Here is a 15,285-nt window from a genome sequence, read left to right on the forward strand (position 1 = left end):
CTATATTCTAACTTTCTGATTATGGTCTTGAGATAGCTAGTTTTAAATATTCTGATAAACATATCAAACCACAAAATAATGACAAACGTAACCATGGTATTAGGTATCCTTTGAGCCTTCTCTTTTCCTTATCAAAGAAATATTTAAAACTTTTCAAAACTTTATTTTATGCACTAGAAAATAAAGACGTATGTTTAGGATTTTTTAAGAGTTTTATTTGTGTAACTCAATTTAATGTATTTGTGTATAGCAACTTGAATACATAAGTATTTCCAGTAACACTTTGTAGAATTGGATATAGCAACTTACAACAGCTAGCCAGACCAAATGCTGCATGAAAATGAACTGAAGTGAAAGAATATAAAACTCATAAATAAGTGCTAACAGAGTTGCTTTTAATTGTATTGTTGTAGACTAACATTGGAGGGTGGGAGATGGTAGAGTGAAAACAAGCCTTTTTTTCTTTGGTGGTGTTGGTGAAAAGGACGAATATCAGAAAAAAATTCGTACCTAAGATCTAGTATATTACAAAGTAGTTTCTCAAATGAAATGGTGGAAACCACATACTTGGGGCAATTACGACGAGACTGGGCAAAACAATGAAGAATACAGAACTATATGTCAATATCCTGTGTTGGTCCCTGAGTCATGTATTAAATGACCTAGTTTTTTGTGTTTTAAGGTTTTTTGCGACTGAAACTCCTGATCCCATTTATTTTCTCCTACCTGTAAGGGTATTGATAGCGATAGGCATACCTCAAAGGCCTCAACTGCTCATTTGAATGTTAAAATTAACTTGAATCATAACCTCCACATTTAGAAAGAGGAAATTTTCAACTTTCTGTAATCAGTGGGAATTATGTGGCTCTCTTTGAAAATGTCAGGTAAGTATCTTCTGGTCCCCTTGCTAGATGACAGGAAGTATAGTCCAGCCATGTTAACTGGTATGTGAGACAATAAGAGAATCTAAAAGAGAAAGCAAAAGAAAAGTCAGTTCATCAGTTTACTGTTCCATCATTTAAGTTTGATTATTACATGATATTTATATAAGAATGTAAATTTTAAAGGCCAGATTATCAGCTGGTGTAAAAGAGTAGCCCCATTAATTTCAATGGAAGGATGCCCATTTACATCAGAAGAGGATCTGTTCCAAGTGTGTTAGAGATGCTCAACACATTGCATTTGTGCTTAATAGCTTCATAAACCATCTCTGTAAATGGAAAAAATATATTAATAAACTAAAACATACCCACACTATATACCTTGTAGGTGGGATATCTCCAGGTATCCATAACCTTCTTCCTGCTTCCCCCAAATTAAGCTGAGGATTTGAATCATGGCCCATTTCCATTTGCTTATTGCTTCTCACCACTCAAATATGCAAGGGTGACACTTTAATTTGTTTGGAAGAGGAGACAAGATGCTTCTTTTCAAGCCAATGTTAATGCTACTAGTGGATAGCAGACAGGTGATATTCTCAAAATGGCCATCAAACTTTGGCCAAGGCTCCAAAGAAACCATGCTACCATCTTTCTAGAATACAGTTCTGAAACAATCCTTCCTAGAAAATTGCTCACACTGGTTCCTGAAGTGGTACAGCCAACTCCTAACCATGCTATAAAACTGGTGTACAAATGATGCTTTCTGCAGGATTGTATTTGCACTTTCTATACAATAACATGGTTTCTGGAAAAGTTTCACAGCACAGTGAAGTCCTGCCTGTATAAGACAAAGAAACCATGATAGTACCTTTCTAGCAAGACCTGCATGTATGCAGTTTTCTAAAGAGGTGCCTCATCCTGCAAGATGCTGAGTGGTCTCACCACCTGTTAAATTCAGTAGGGGCTGAGGATGCTCTGCACAGCAGAGAAAAGGCCTTTGAGATCTAACATGTGATCTTTGTTGTTATGATCTGCTTTGCACTGACTGCAGGATAATATGGCTTGTGGTTTCTTCCAAGTATAGATTTCCTGGCTTACTATATTTAACTATTTAATAGAATGGTACAGAAGCACAATATGGAAGCAAATTAAACAGTTCAATACCTCAGTGACTGGACAGTGGTTTTGGCAAGACTACCTTTGTGCCACAAGGAAACATATGCAACAAAACACATCTTGTAACAAAAGAGTATGTCGAGTATGTCTACACTGCAGTGTAAACCCAGGATTTGGGCTCAGGCTCGATCCTAACCCCTCTTCCATCTACATGCAAATTATCCTAATTCAGGGCTTGGCTCCCAGCACCCCACAGGGGTGGAAAATCTGAGCCTGAGTCAAAGTGGGACCCAAGGTTCAAGCCCTATTGCTTTGCAGTGTAGACACAGCCCCACTGGACTCACTCTGGGAGTGCAGCAAAAGTATCCCACAATCCTATCGGTCAACTTTTTGTCCTTTGGACAGTCAAGATTTCCCACATTGCACCATGAACAAAGGGCTAGAGCAGTCAGTTTGGGAGGGCACTAAGAAGTCTGGGATATGGGTGGTTGGACTCAGGCCCACATAATGCAATGTAGACCTAGAGCCCCGGGTTGGAACCTAGAGTTCAAGAATTCCTAACCTAGAGTTACACATAACCTAGGCCTTGAGCATCTACACTTAACAAGCTCAGAGGCTGCTAACTTGAGTTCTACTAACCCAGAGCCAGGGCCGCCCGGGGGGAAAGTGGGGCAATTCACCTCAGGCCCTGGGCCCCACGAGCCCTGGCCAAGAATCCCTTCCCTGGCTAGAGGTGCCTTTTTAATTTTTACTCACCTGGCAGCGGTCCGGATCTTCGGCGGCGGGCCCTTCAGTGCTGTCGAAGACGCGGAGCGAGTGAAGGACCCGTCACCGCCGCAGACTCGGAGCGCCACCCAGTGAGTACAAGCGCTGCAGCAGGTGGCGCCTTTTTTTAATGTCCGCTCCCCCGCTTTGCCCCAGGCCCCCTGAATCCTCTGGGCAGCCTTGCCCAGGGCTTACACTATAGTGTAGATATACCCAAAAGGACCCAATGCTACTTCCACTGACTTAGGTGGAAGCAGGATTAGGCCTTTATTGCCTCATGCTCTTGATGTACAGCCTGTCAAAGGATGCTGGCAAAGCGAAGAGTACAAAAACTATAAGCAGCTATAAAATTATGGCTTTTATCTATTGATCCATTATTTCTAAGACTAATGTACTTAAGAAAATTAAATGACTGAGAGGCTAAGGCCAACATTTTCAAAGTTAATTTTAGATGTCACACATGAGACATCTTAAGCCTCGTTCTGAGGGATGTTGAACACCCATAGCTCCTTTTGAATCCAGTAAGAGCTAGACATACTCTAAAAATCAGGCCCTACGTGCCTCAAGCTGGGCATCCAAAAATTAAAGTTAGTAGATATTTTTGGAACTTTGGGCTTGAGTGATTTGCCTGAAGTCACTCTAGAAGACCAAAGCAAACAAAAGGGCGACACCCATGGAGTCTTTACCCCAACAAAACTTTCCTTCACCAGTCAGCATAGCAACTCCCCACAGTGGTTTACCATACAATCTTATCCCAAATCAAAATTGAGATGAGTGCCTGTAAATAAACAAGCCATAAAGAAACAAAAATGAACTGAAAGTATGTGAACATGTTGTCAAGGTTCCCTCCCCGCTCTGAACTTCAGGGTACAGACATGGGGAGCCGCATGAAGACCCCCCCTAGGCTTATTTCTACCAGCTTAGGTTAAAAACTCCCCAACGCACAAATTCTTTCTTATACCTTGGATTAAGTAATGCTGCCACCACCAAGTGATTTAAACAAATATTTAGGGAGGGCCACTTGTAGTCCTACCTTCCCCAAATATCCCCCCAAACCCTTACACCCCTTTTCCAGGGCAGGCTTGAGAATAATCCCCTCACCAATTGGTACAGGTGAACAAAGACCCAAACCCTTGGATCTTAAAACTATGAAAAATCAATCAGGTTCTTAAAAGAAGAATTTTAATTAAAGAAAAGGTAAAAGAATTGCCTCTGTGAAATCGGGATGGTAAGTACTTTACAGAATAACAAAAGACTCAAGAACATAGAGGATCTCCCCTCTAGGCAAAACCTTAAAGTACAAATCCAGGATAAACTTCCCTCCTCCTACAAAGGAAATCACAAGCCAAAATAAAAGTAAGTTAACGCATTCCTTTGCTAGAATTTACTAATACTAATGGAGTTGGATTGCAAGCACAAAGAACAGACAAAACAAAGCCTTTTCCTCCTCCCCAGATTTGAAAGTATCTTGTCCCCTTAGTGGTCCTTTTGGTCAGGTGCCAGCCAGGTTACCTGAGCTTCTTAACCCTCTACAGACAAAAGGATTTTGTGCCTCTGGCCAGGAGGGATTTTATAGGACTGTATACAGAAAGGTGGTTACCCGTCCCTTTATATTTATGACACATGTAATTAAAGCCTTTATGATAGCTTGGGCATAATAAAGGTTGCACAGGCAACATTATTTCTTGCATTTCCTAACTTTTGAGTGTTGACTTTGCAATTTTAAACACTCTTTTTAACAGTTTTTTTATTTGTTTTTAATGCAGTAGTCTATAGAATACCAAGGTGGCAACGATAAGGATTTTTCCCCCTGCGATTTGTGTTAGCTAAACCATCCTATCAATGCTCTAAGGGGAAAAATGCCAGAATTCTGCTAACAATATCCCTGTTTTATCACAATTCTAGCTAGTGTGGTTCTGGATCCCAATGCTGGCAGGGCCTCTGCTTGGTCCTCAGTTCCTCTCATGCACTTCTAGTGATGTCAGTGAGGTTGCCAGGGAAGAAATTAGAACAGAATCTGGCCCAAATCAAAGAACTCAACACGCTGAACGAAAATGCATGTACACACACACACCCTTTACATCCTTTGGTTAAAAATCCAAAGGTTTGGATACGATTATATGTGCACTTAGTTCTTTTCTCTCTTCTTTTAATGGAAAAAATTTCAAGCTGTTAATTACAAAAAAAGTAATTAAAATGGCAATTTTAGTTCTGAAAGGGATCTTGCCATTTCAAGTATTTTATAATACATGCATGCTGCCAAGCAAAAGGTATTCTGTTGAATACTACTGAAAATATTTCAATGGTAGCCTTAATCATAGTTTTCAAAAATATAATTAAAAACATTATCTGGAAAGGATTTTTGCACACTTCATAACACATTCCACATTTTTCTATACAAAGTCTTTGTTCTTTGAGATTAAAATAAAAAAATTGGCAAAGAAAATAGCTTGGATCAGTTAATCTTAGTTAAAGCTCAAGCTGTTACTTACATACAAGTTAATCACATTTATACAATGGTTAACTCAGTTAATAAAAATGAGATACATTACTTGTGGAAATACCACAAAGAGTACTATATATAGATTTATTTATATCAACCAGTTTCTTAAAATAATAGATCTCATAAAAGTTTGTACATTACTATTTTAAATGGAAAATGTTTTCCCAGACAGCAGTTAATGGATGTCATTATTCTTTCACACTATTGTAAATCACGAGTGACTCTACCAAGACCCATGGAGTTAAAAATTTTGCACCAGCTTGGAGAATGGGCTTCTATATGTTAATTATTCACACAACTAAATAGCTTTTCCTTTAAAAATGTCCTATTTAATTGGAAGGTCACAGAAAAACAAAAGAAGGGTAAAATTTCATGTTTTAGATTGGAAGATGTTATGGACAGAAAAAATAACGGGAGTGTGATAAGTGGTATTTCCTCAAATAAAATAGGGGGTAGGGAGGGAATAGCTATTCAATTGATTAACCTCAAACAAATTCCATGCCAATGTTTGATTTCGAGATACAACCCCACATTTGCCTAAATGGTGCCTCCAAGCTGTAGAATGTCAGTACAACACTTCAATTGTCTTTCAGATCAAATGCTCAGGCAGAGCACACTCCAACCCACTCAACCAATCCACACCTAGAAAATAGAATGTCAATTGTTTTTAAAGGATTAGGCCCTTGTTGTTTACTACATTGCTCTACCCTGATTTCTATACAGTACAATCATCACTAAAATGGATATACTAGAATATATTTTAAAAGGAAAACTTTGGCTTACATTGTAACATTAAGCTATGTGCACAAAGCTAGAGTTGCTTTCCTAGTTTCCCACTTCTACTAACATTTGACTCAGATTATCAACAGTCAATAGAGTTTACCACTATTTTGCTCAATAGATGGCTATGGAAACTAGTGTACACAGAAACATCCTACTAGTGTCTTTGCTTCCCTCCCCTTCCCCCTCCTCGAAGTTCTTCCAATCCTAATCACTAAAAATGTACCTGTTAGTGGCTTTACCACAAGACACGTGTTAGACATCACAGCCACTGCAGCCCGAGTCTTCTGTTGCAGTAATTTTAAAGATTTGTATAGCAGAAAATGATAAACATTCTAGTGGAAAATTAATATATGTGTGTCAAATATTCTTAGATAGACAAAAAGAAAATGTGGACCCCATGCTCTACTCTGTATCTGAGTTCCTCTGGATTCTTTCATCTCTCCACTGCTGAAACCCCATTTACGAGAACTTTCAAGGACAGCTGCAATAAAGGGAATCCTAACAGCTGAGTTCAACAGGTGCACCCCTGTTCAAATTGTGCAGGAGCTGATGGAGTTAGGAAACAGAGTGAAGGTAAATGATATCTATACAGATACCCCTTGCTCAGTGATGAGGTGCCAAAATATTAACAACCGGTTCCCTCCTCCTCACCCCATGAGGGGGTCGTGCCCCCCCTTGCCCCCCAGGACCCCTGCCCCATCCACCCCCCTTCCCTGTCCCCTAACTGCCCCCCTGCCGCCCCATCCAACCCCTCCTCTTATTCCTGATGGCCCCCCGGGACCCCTGCCCCATCCAACCACCCCTTCTCTCTGTCCTGACTGCCCCTGGAACCCCTGCCCCTGACTGCCTCCCACCGCCCCATCCAACCCCTGGTCCTTCCTGATTTCCCCCCCAGGACCCTTGCCCCCAATCAATTCCCCTGTTCCCTGTTCTCTGACCGCCCTGAGTCCCGACCCTAATCCACCCCCCGCCCTCTATCCAACACTCCCTCCCTGCCCCCCTTACCACGCCGCCTGGAGATGGGGCCCACGCCGCCTGGAGATGGGGGCCGCGCCACCCAGAGTCAGGGCTGGGAGCCACGGGCGCCGGGACGGAGTTGGGGGCCGGGCCGGAGTTGGGGGCTGGCCCGGAGCCACTGGCCAGGCCAGAGTCAAGGGCCGGGCCAGAGTCAAGGGCTGGCGGCTGGCCCAGGGCTGGGGGCCAGCCCAGAGCTGGGGGCCAGAGTCGCTGGCCGGCCCGGAGTCGGGGGCCAGCCCGGAGCCACTGGCCAGGCCGGAGTCAGGGCCCGGGCTGGAGTCGGGAACCGGGGGCTGGCCCGGAGCCATGCTGCCCAGAGTTAGGACCCGCACAAAGTTGGGGCCGGTCCGGAGCCACTGGCCAGGCTGGAGCCAGGGGCTCGTCCGGAGACTGGGGGCTGGGCTGGGGGCCGGCCCAGAGATGCACCGCCCGGGGTCGGGGAGGCACGGCGCCTAGAGCCCTCCTCGTGCCCCTCGCCCCAGCTCACCTGCAGGAAGCTGCTGCTTCCTTCTCAGCCCTCCCAGGCTTCCTGCGCTAACAGCTGATTGGCAGGAAGCCCGGAGGGGGAACCTTCAGGGGAGGAGGCAGAGGCAGAGCTGGAGCCAGGTGAGCTGGGGCCAGGAGCAGGGCAGGACAAGGAGCTGCTGGAGCTTTTGTTAAATTTAAAAGCCCTTTACAACCGGTTCTAAAAGGATTTCTAAATTTAACAACTGGTTCCTGCGAACCGGTGGGAACCGGCTCCAGCTCACCACTTCCCTTGCTGCCTGAATTCCCCCCAAAATCAAAGTGGGTCTTGGGAAATCAGAGTGAAGAAGTGGAATCAGAACCTTCTTTCACAAGAGAGGCAAACTATGCCCTAAGGAAAGAATGAGTAGGAAACTCCATTAGTTGAACCTAATGGTGTTTGCTTTGTTCCTTTTTTTTTTTAAAGCAGTGCTAAAACAACAATGTAGAAAGCTGAAATTTAGCACAGAGACGGCCCTCATCAAGAAGTGCCTTTGAGATTTCTAGTGACATTTGGTTTTGATTTAAATGAGTTAGGAGCCTTGTGTTTTAGCATTATTTAGAGCAAAGATAGGCTGCTGCAGATCTCTCTCTCACTCTCTGCACGTCCAAACATGCACTGGAAAATACACATTCAAATCACAAAAGTATAAATGGACAGATGCAGACTTTATAAAGTGTGCAATGAAGAAAAGGCTCCATATGATTGTTTAGATCTGGTCTAAATAAAATCTGGTTACTCAGTGCACATCGAGTTTCTGGATGAAGAATTTAGGAGGAGGGAGGGAGTGTGAACAGAGCCATGACTAGAAGATTAATGCTATTATCATACAGTAGTGCCCTGACAAGAGATCCCAACTAGGACCATACCAGATGGTACAAACACAAGTAAACACATGGTTCCTGCTCTGAAGAGCATACAACCTCAGGCCAGGTCTACACTACAGACTTGTATCAAGTATCAGAGGGGTAGCCGTGTTAGTCTGGTTCTGTAGAAGCAGCAAAGAATCCTGTGGCACCTTATAGACTAACAGATGTTTTGTAGCATGAGCTTTCGTGGGTGAATACCCACTTCTTCGGATGCAAGCAGTGGTTGCTCAGGGATGTGAAAAATCCAGACCCCTGAGCGATGGTAGTTATACCAATCTAACCTCTCGTGTAGACAATGCTACCACCTCTCAGGAATGTGGATTAACTACACTGACGGGAGAAGCTCTCCTGTTGGCATAGTAGTATCCTCATTAAAGCGCTACAGCACTTCTTCTGTACGTGAAGCTCTAAGATTGTACAAATCTCAGATTCTGCTAACCCTTGCTCATGTTGATTAATAATGTACTCTGTGATTAGCCACACTGAAATCAGTAGGACAATCTGTGGGGGAAGATGCTACTAAAATAAGTATCTGGGTCTAAGAAGAAATGTCTGTGAACAATAGGTACCAAGGTAGAATTGCTTGATTAATCAATTATGCTGTGTTGAAATACTTATCCATACATTTTTTGTATGCTATTTTTTCATTATGGACAGTAGTTTTGTGAGGTTTAAACAAGATAGATAAAGTCTGCTGTTTCCAGAGTTTCAGTGGGACAGTAAAAATAAAAATAACTAAAAAATATTATAAGAGAAACGGACACTTTTCATTATGCCATTTTTTCCTCTTTTCTTCCATTCATCTTTTCCCTGTTCCTCCATGTTTGTTTTCTTACTGTTTCCTTTCATCCTCACCATTGTTGCTGCTACACTTCAATTCAGTAGTAGTAAAATTTAAAACTAACACCTTTTCTAACGAGAGCATTCATTGTCTGATTTAATTTTTCTTTGTCCTTCTTTGGTGATTGTATGTAGGTGATTCTAGATAGAATTGTTTTTCACAAATTGGTTCATCCCTCTTCTTAAGATACACGCATTTGGCAGCTGTGGTAGAAATACCTCTTCCAGACTAAATAGCCTCTTCAGTGTACCAAAAATCTGTTTGATATTAACTGCTGTACCAGTCATTCTTTGATGCAGAGTGGGACAGGCCATTCCACTACTAGTCAGAGCTAGAACTTGATATTTTGGGACTAGAGAGTAATTTGCTACTAAATGCCAAAAATTGACAGACTAAACATAGAAAAGAAAATTCTGCAATATTTTCTGCTTCATTGTGAGAATACCATATGCTTGCAGCTGTATGGAGCAGAATTAAACTTATGGTTGTTATTTGAGTTCAAGTTAGTGCTTTTGTTTGGAAATTAAATTTCCTGGATTTCTAAAATGCTATGTCCCTGCAACCTTAAATCCACCTTAACGAAGATTTTTGCTTGGCAATTTTATAAAAATAGATAAATATTGATACGGTTCTATAATCAAAAAATCTGATAACAATTTAACAAGTATTAAGCAGTGGTAGCACTAACAGCAGAATATTTTACTATCAGCAAAGGAAATGACCAAGACAGTCAGATTTATAGATATTTTGGCTAAGAGATTTATATAGAAAATAAAATACAATAAAGTTCTAACAAAACTAAGTTCACTGGCAGACTATCCAGCAGAGGGTAAAAGGAATGAGCAGCAGCAAAAGTCTAATAATGATCACTTAAAGTAAATGTCAGATAGAAAAACATAAAGCCCTGCCAACTTAATAACAGGAACATGACATGACTCAGAAGGCCAAAGCTGGACATACACTATGACAAGTGTATGATCTGCCAAAAAGATGCTGCTGATATTTTGATCAACATTAAACCTGAAAGAGTGACACATTGGCCTGCTGATAGAGCACTGCACTCAGACCGTGATACTGTTTCCATTTACATATACCAAAATGGCACAAAAACTGCAAAACATAATGGACCATTAGAAAGCTCCATTTAAAATGCCAGTGGACTTTCATAGAAAATGAAAATGAAGCCATACACAAGTCAAAAACAGTTCTCTAGTTATCACTGATGTCAATGGGAGTGTAGTGGGGTGCTCACCCCACTCCTGCCCTGAAGGGCATAAAACAGCCCTGAGAGAGGGCTGCAGCGGGGAAAAGACAGGCTGATTGGGGGAAGCAGCCACAGGTGGGACCATGCCCCAATCAGGCCACAGCTGGCCCTATAAGAGCACTGAGGGCCAGAGGCTTGGAGATAGATAGACTCTCTCTCTAGCTTTTGACAGGGAAGGACCTGGCTGCTTGGGAGCTGAGCAGGGCACCTGAGGTGGAGCAGTGCTGGGGAAGGGAAGAGGGAGCTGGGGAGCTCCAGCTTAGCAAAGCTGCAGGCTGAGTTAATGGCCCACAAAGGTACTAGGGCTGCAGCGGGGCAGCTCAGATATAGGCAAAGGCAGCTGGTCCAACCCCTCTTGCCGCTGATAAGTGGTTTATAGATTGCAGTCTGTCCCAGGGAGTGGGGGCTAGATGATGACTGGCAGTAGCCACTGAGGCAAGGTGGGGATAAGAGGGTTGGGGGTCCCCCTGGATGGGGAGACCCAGATTGTAGGTTGCTGCGGTGGGCAGAACCCCTGGGCAAAGGGCACCGGGGTTTGGGAGGGACACAGGGGCCAGCAGCAGGCGTGACATCAGCTGGCAGAGGATGCTCTGGAGCTGGAAAAGAGCTAATTCCCAGGACAACCAGCAGGAGGTGCCGTGCTGGTGAGTCATTGCCCCGCCACAGGGAGGCTTACACAAATAACAGAACTGTTAGTTATCAGTTAAGTCATGTTGCGTGACACTCAATGGGAAAATATGCTTCCATGTAAGACCCCTGCTCTGTCTGCCCTGTGCTGCCCTTTTGCATCCTCTTCTCTCTGTGTTCTATCCTCCTTCTCTATCTTTGAATATATCCTCTTTTCTTTCTCTGCATTTCCTTACCTGCAGGAACTCATTTTTTACCCAGGAGATTCACTCTTACCACCTTCCCCATTCCATCCACTAAAATAATCTGTGATGAAATAGTGATGACATGTAAAGTCTACCATCTGTGGCTGATCAGAGTTGGGAAGTTCACACCTCAAAGTCATTATTTTAGGCTCTCTGTAGACTCAGGAAGACCTCTCTTCAGCGGCTTACCATTCCTTCATATTTGGAAGGTTAACTTCATAACCAAAAGGGCTAGAAACTTAGGGTTTGGGGGAGGGAAGGGAGGTTAAATAAAAGCTTAGGGTTTATTTACACGGTGGAGTAATCTACACTATGGGGTGTGGTTTCTAGAGTGCACCAACATATTGTGCATTAATTGGTCCGTAGTGCACATTGCCACACTGTATAGACAAGCCCTTAGAATTTGGATGGCATTTTTCTTGCTCCTCGGGTTTTATTCACCACAACTGAAACTGTTAACTCATAGTACTACTAAATCAGTTTCACCCTCTCTACTTCCGAAAGCACTTGTGGTAAAGCACACAGATTGTCACAGGAAACACAATGTGGTTTACAAAGGAAGTATCAAAAGTAACACATGAAATGACTAAATTTAATTGCCAACTGAAAGAGAACAATGCATCAAACAAGATTTGTTGGGCTAAATGTATTGAAATGAATAGCAATAGTCAAGGCACTAGGAATCCACAAGTGTGGGATTTCCTGCTTTCTGTAGTTTCAGGGTACTCCCATAGACTTCTGGTATCTGTGGTTTCTGCAGAGTTCACATTTTCATTTGCAAAACATAGAGGCACCATCAATTTTAAAATCTTATTTCTATGTGAACATTCTGTACCTACTACAGTTACCTAAGATTACAAAAACTGAAACTGGGGGTGGGGAAAGCATTAATTTTGTTTCCTATGAATTTACTTTGTATATCTGACTGCACTTTGTGTATAGTCAGTGTCATTGTTTTGTGGATGTTCAGTTGCACTCCTTCCTCATACACTGGTATGTGATGATACCACACATGACTGTGATGACACAACTGTTACAGGGCTTTGGAGAGCTCAGGTTCATGCTCTTCCCTGGACCTCCCTCACCCTGGTATCTGAGCATCACTGTGGAATGTGGTGCTTTGAAAATGTGAAGTACTACGTAAACAATAAGTAGTAGCATTATTTCCTTGCCAAATTCTGCACTCATTTACATCCCTGTAACCCCACTGAAATAGTATTTGGTCCATCAATGAAGAAATACATGAAGTTACAAACAGCTAGTCTTAGTGACAGGATTGGTAATATTCTAATTGTCACTGGAATTTTAACAGTCTCATGGTGGTCCAGTATTAATGAACATCAGGGGATGAGACAGACTGAGCTGTCAGTCACCAGGAGCCCCTCTGGACCTCACCTCCACCATGCATCATTGAGCCAATGCCTCTGAGACACAGGGCAGTGAAGACTAAGTGCTGCTAGTGAGTCTCCTTCAGGGACACACCAGCAGGGATTATTCTTCCTATTTAACTGGGGATTGGTCCTGCTTTGAGCAGGGGGTTGGACTAGAGGACCTCCTGAGGTCCCTTCCAACCCTGATATTCTATGATTCTCAAATACTTCTCAAAGGGCATTATATTTTTTGAAAATACTGTGTGTAGCCTTTTAGAGCAAAAATGTGAGTGTGGCTGAATTTCCCCACCTCTGGCCAAAGAGGCACCAAGATGGCTGCCAAAGTAGCAGTCGCTCCCTTAAGCCCAACCCTGTCTCCCAGCTGGCAATGACAGCTGGGCCTCTATATAGGCTGAACCACAAGAGGATATTATGTGCCACTGCTCTGCTTCAGACCACTGGAGATAAAATCAGCTGATAGAGTTCTTGGTTCTCCTCTTCAAGAGAAGTTCCTCTTAAACATATCAGGCCCTAATAAAGTGAGGAAGTTCCAGGTAGGAGGTTCATTCTGTAGTTCTTTACTAACACACTTGGAATCTGAGGTTTTTATTCATACTACAACCCACCAGTGTGTGTGCGCCAGGCAACCCCACTATCCATGTGAAGCCCACCTCTAACCACTCAACAGATGATGATGTGTAGCCCATTGAGAAGGTGAGTCAAAGCTTAGCCAATCTGGCCCATTTCTGAAAGGGTAAGAAAATGCTCACTTCTGTGTTTAAGCTGCTAAAAGGAAGCAATCCAGAATCTCATCTGCTTCTAGTCACTCTGGGCTACAGAAAACCACACCTTGGTCCAGCTCCAGAAAATGAGCCCAATAGCCCTAACATCAAGCACAAAAGACTTCAGCCTGGACAGGATGAGGCTCTGTTTCTGAATGACAGCTTCCAACTCTCTAAATTGAAGGATTCTGTCAAACATAAAAGGCACAGACCTTTCTCCTTCCCCCAAGAGGGACTCAGAAATAAAAATCCAAACACCAACAAATAGCATAAATTAAAAAAAATCCAAAAGGAAAGTTAGATCCCATCATTCATCACAAAATGCAGGAACATGCAGGCATTTTTTGGTTCCACAGCTGGTTTGAAAATACATGAGACAAACAGCTCTCGGCTGAGGAAAATTCAGTGGGGAAAGATTCATTAGAAAGAAAATGGTTGTGCTTTGAAATATAAGAAGCAAAATAAGCTCTTGACATAAACATCTAAAATGGAATTTAATCCATATGCTTACCACAAATCCAGAAGCTCCTTTTATTCCTCTCATCAACAAAAATTTCAGTTTCCATGGGATCTGCTATTGTTCAGGTTATTTATCACAGAGACCATCAAGGTTTTGATCATTTTGGACAAGATTTCTGACCTTGATAAAAATGAGTCAAAGAAGGAATTTGAAAGAGGCCACAGCCAGCATAATCCCTATGTTTTTGAATCACAGCTTCATAGTAAATTACATAAAAAGCAACCTCATACCCACTAAATCCCCATTACACCTACAAGTCCTAACAAATACCAAGGAAGCAAAGTCATCATATCTTAAGGGAAGCTCACCAAAATTAGAAATCTAAACCAGATGGAACAGTTGTTCAGTCCATCTCAACATTCCTGCAGTTTTTCAGGAACATAGTGAAGAAACTACTTCTCCCACAGAAAATCAGAGGAACCGGAACTTGCCCTTTATAACATCACGAAGGGAGAATATTAAAACAGATGTTAGTGTAACAAGATGGGGATCCCACCATTTTGATACATGGTTAGGGTGAACACATAAATCTTACTATATCAACAGGAAATTAATTGCTTGAGTTAATTCAACTAGTCAGTGGCAAATATGTTGGCAAAGTTGGACTATGTCAAAACAGTAATGTATTGTCAACCAGCCAGGAGTGGCCAAGAGCTGAGCCTTCTTAAAGAATGCCCCAATGCTGTTCTCTTGGGCAGATGGAAACATAAAATGAATAAAAGTAACCCCCACCAAAGGATCTCAAAACATAAGAGCCAGCTGGCTAAACCAAAACGAGAGAAACTTGAAAGAATGGTGCTTCAATCCAGAGATTTTAAACTGGATGCCTAGAGAGCTGGACCCTATTGTATATTCACACAAAAAGGATTGACTTTGACCCAACAAACTGAAAAATTAACAATCTGATGACTGAAGACAGGTCCTGAAAAAACAATTCATACTCAGATCATGTAATCAATAGGCTTCTGGCAACTAGAAAGAATCTCTCTTCCAGGGCATATTCTGGGATTTCTCTTACATTCAAACACTGGTGAAAATATGTAAGGTATAGTACAAAACAGGATTTTGTATTTTGTGAATTTGTATTCACCCACAAACTAAGCCTATATGTGAGGTCAAAATGAAAGACCCTAATATGAGACAGACACCAAAAGAGATGCCACTCCAAAGGACTCAACTTGCCTTCATTGGACTTGG

The 15,285-nt window shown here is 42.4% G+C and overlaps 1 long non-coding RNA gene across 1 annotated transcript; it reads right to left on the bottom strand.

The window, feature by feature from the left end:
- Nucleotides 1-222: 222 nt before the first annotated feature.
- LOC120371337 lies at nucleotides 223-14,984 on the bottom strand. Its single transcript, XR_005584288.1, has 3 exons — nucleotides 14,397-14,984; nucleotides 14,080-14,208; nucleotides 223-966 (listed from the first exon to the last, which is right to left on the bottom strand). It is a non-coding gene; the product is annotated as an uncharacterized LOC120371337 (long non-coding RNA).
- Between the last annotated feature and the right edge of the window lie 301 nt (nucleotides 14,985-15,285).

The sequence above is a fragment of the Mauremys reevesii genome, linkage group 9 (genome assembly GCF_016161935.1).
Source record: "Mauremys reevesii isolate NIE-2019 linkage group 9, ASM1616193v1, whole genome shotgun sequence".
Taxonomy (NCBI): domain Eukaryota; kingdom Metazoa; phylum Chordata; order Testudines; family Geoemydidae; genus Mauremys; species Mauremys reevesii.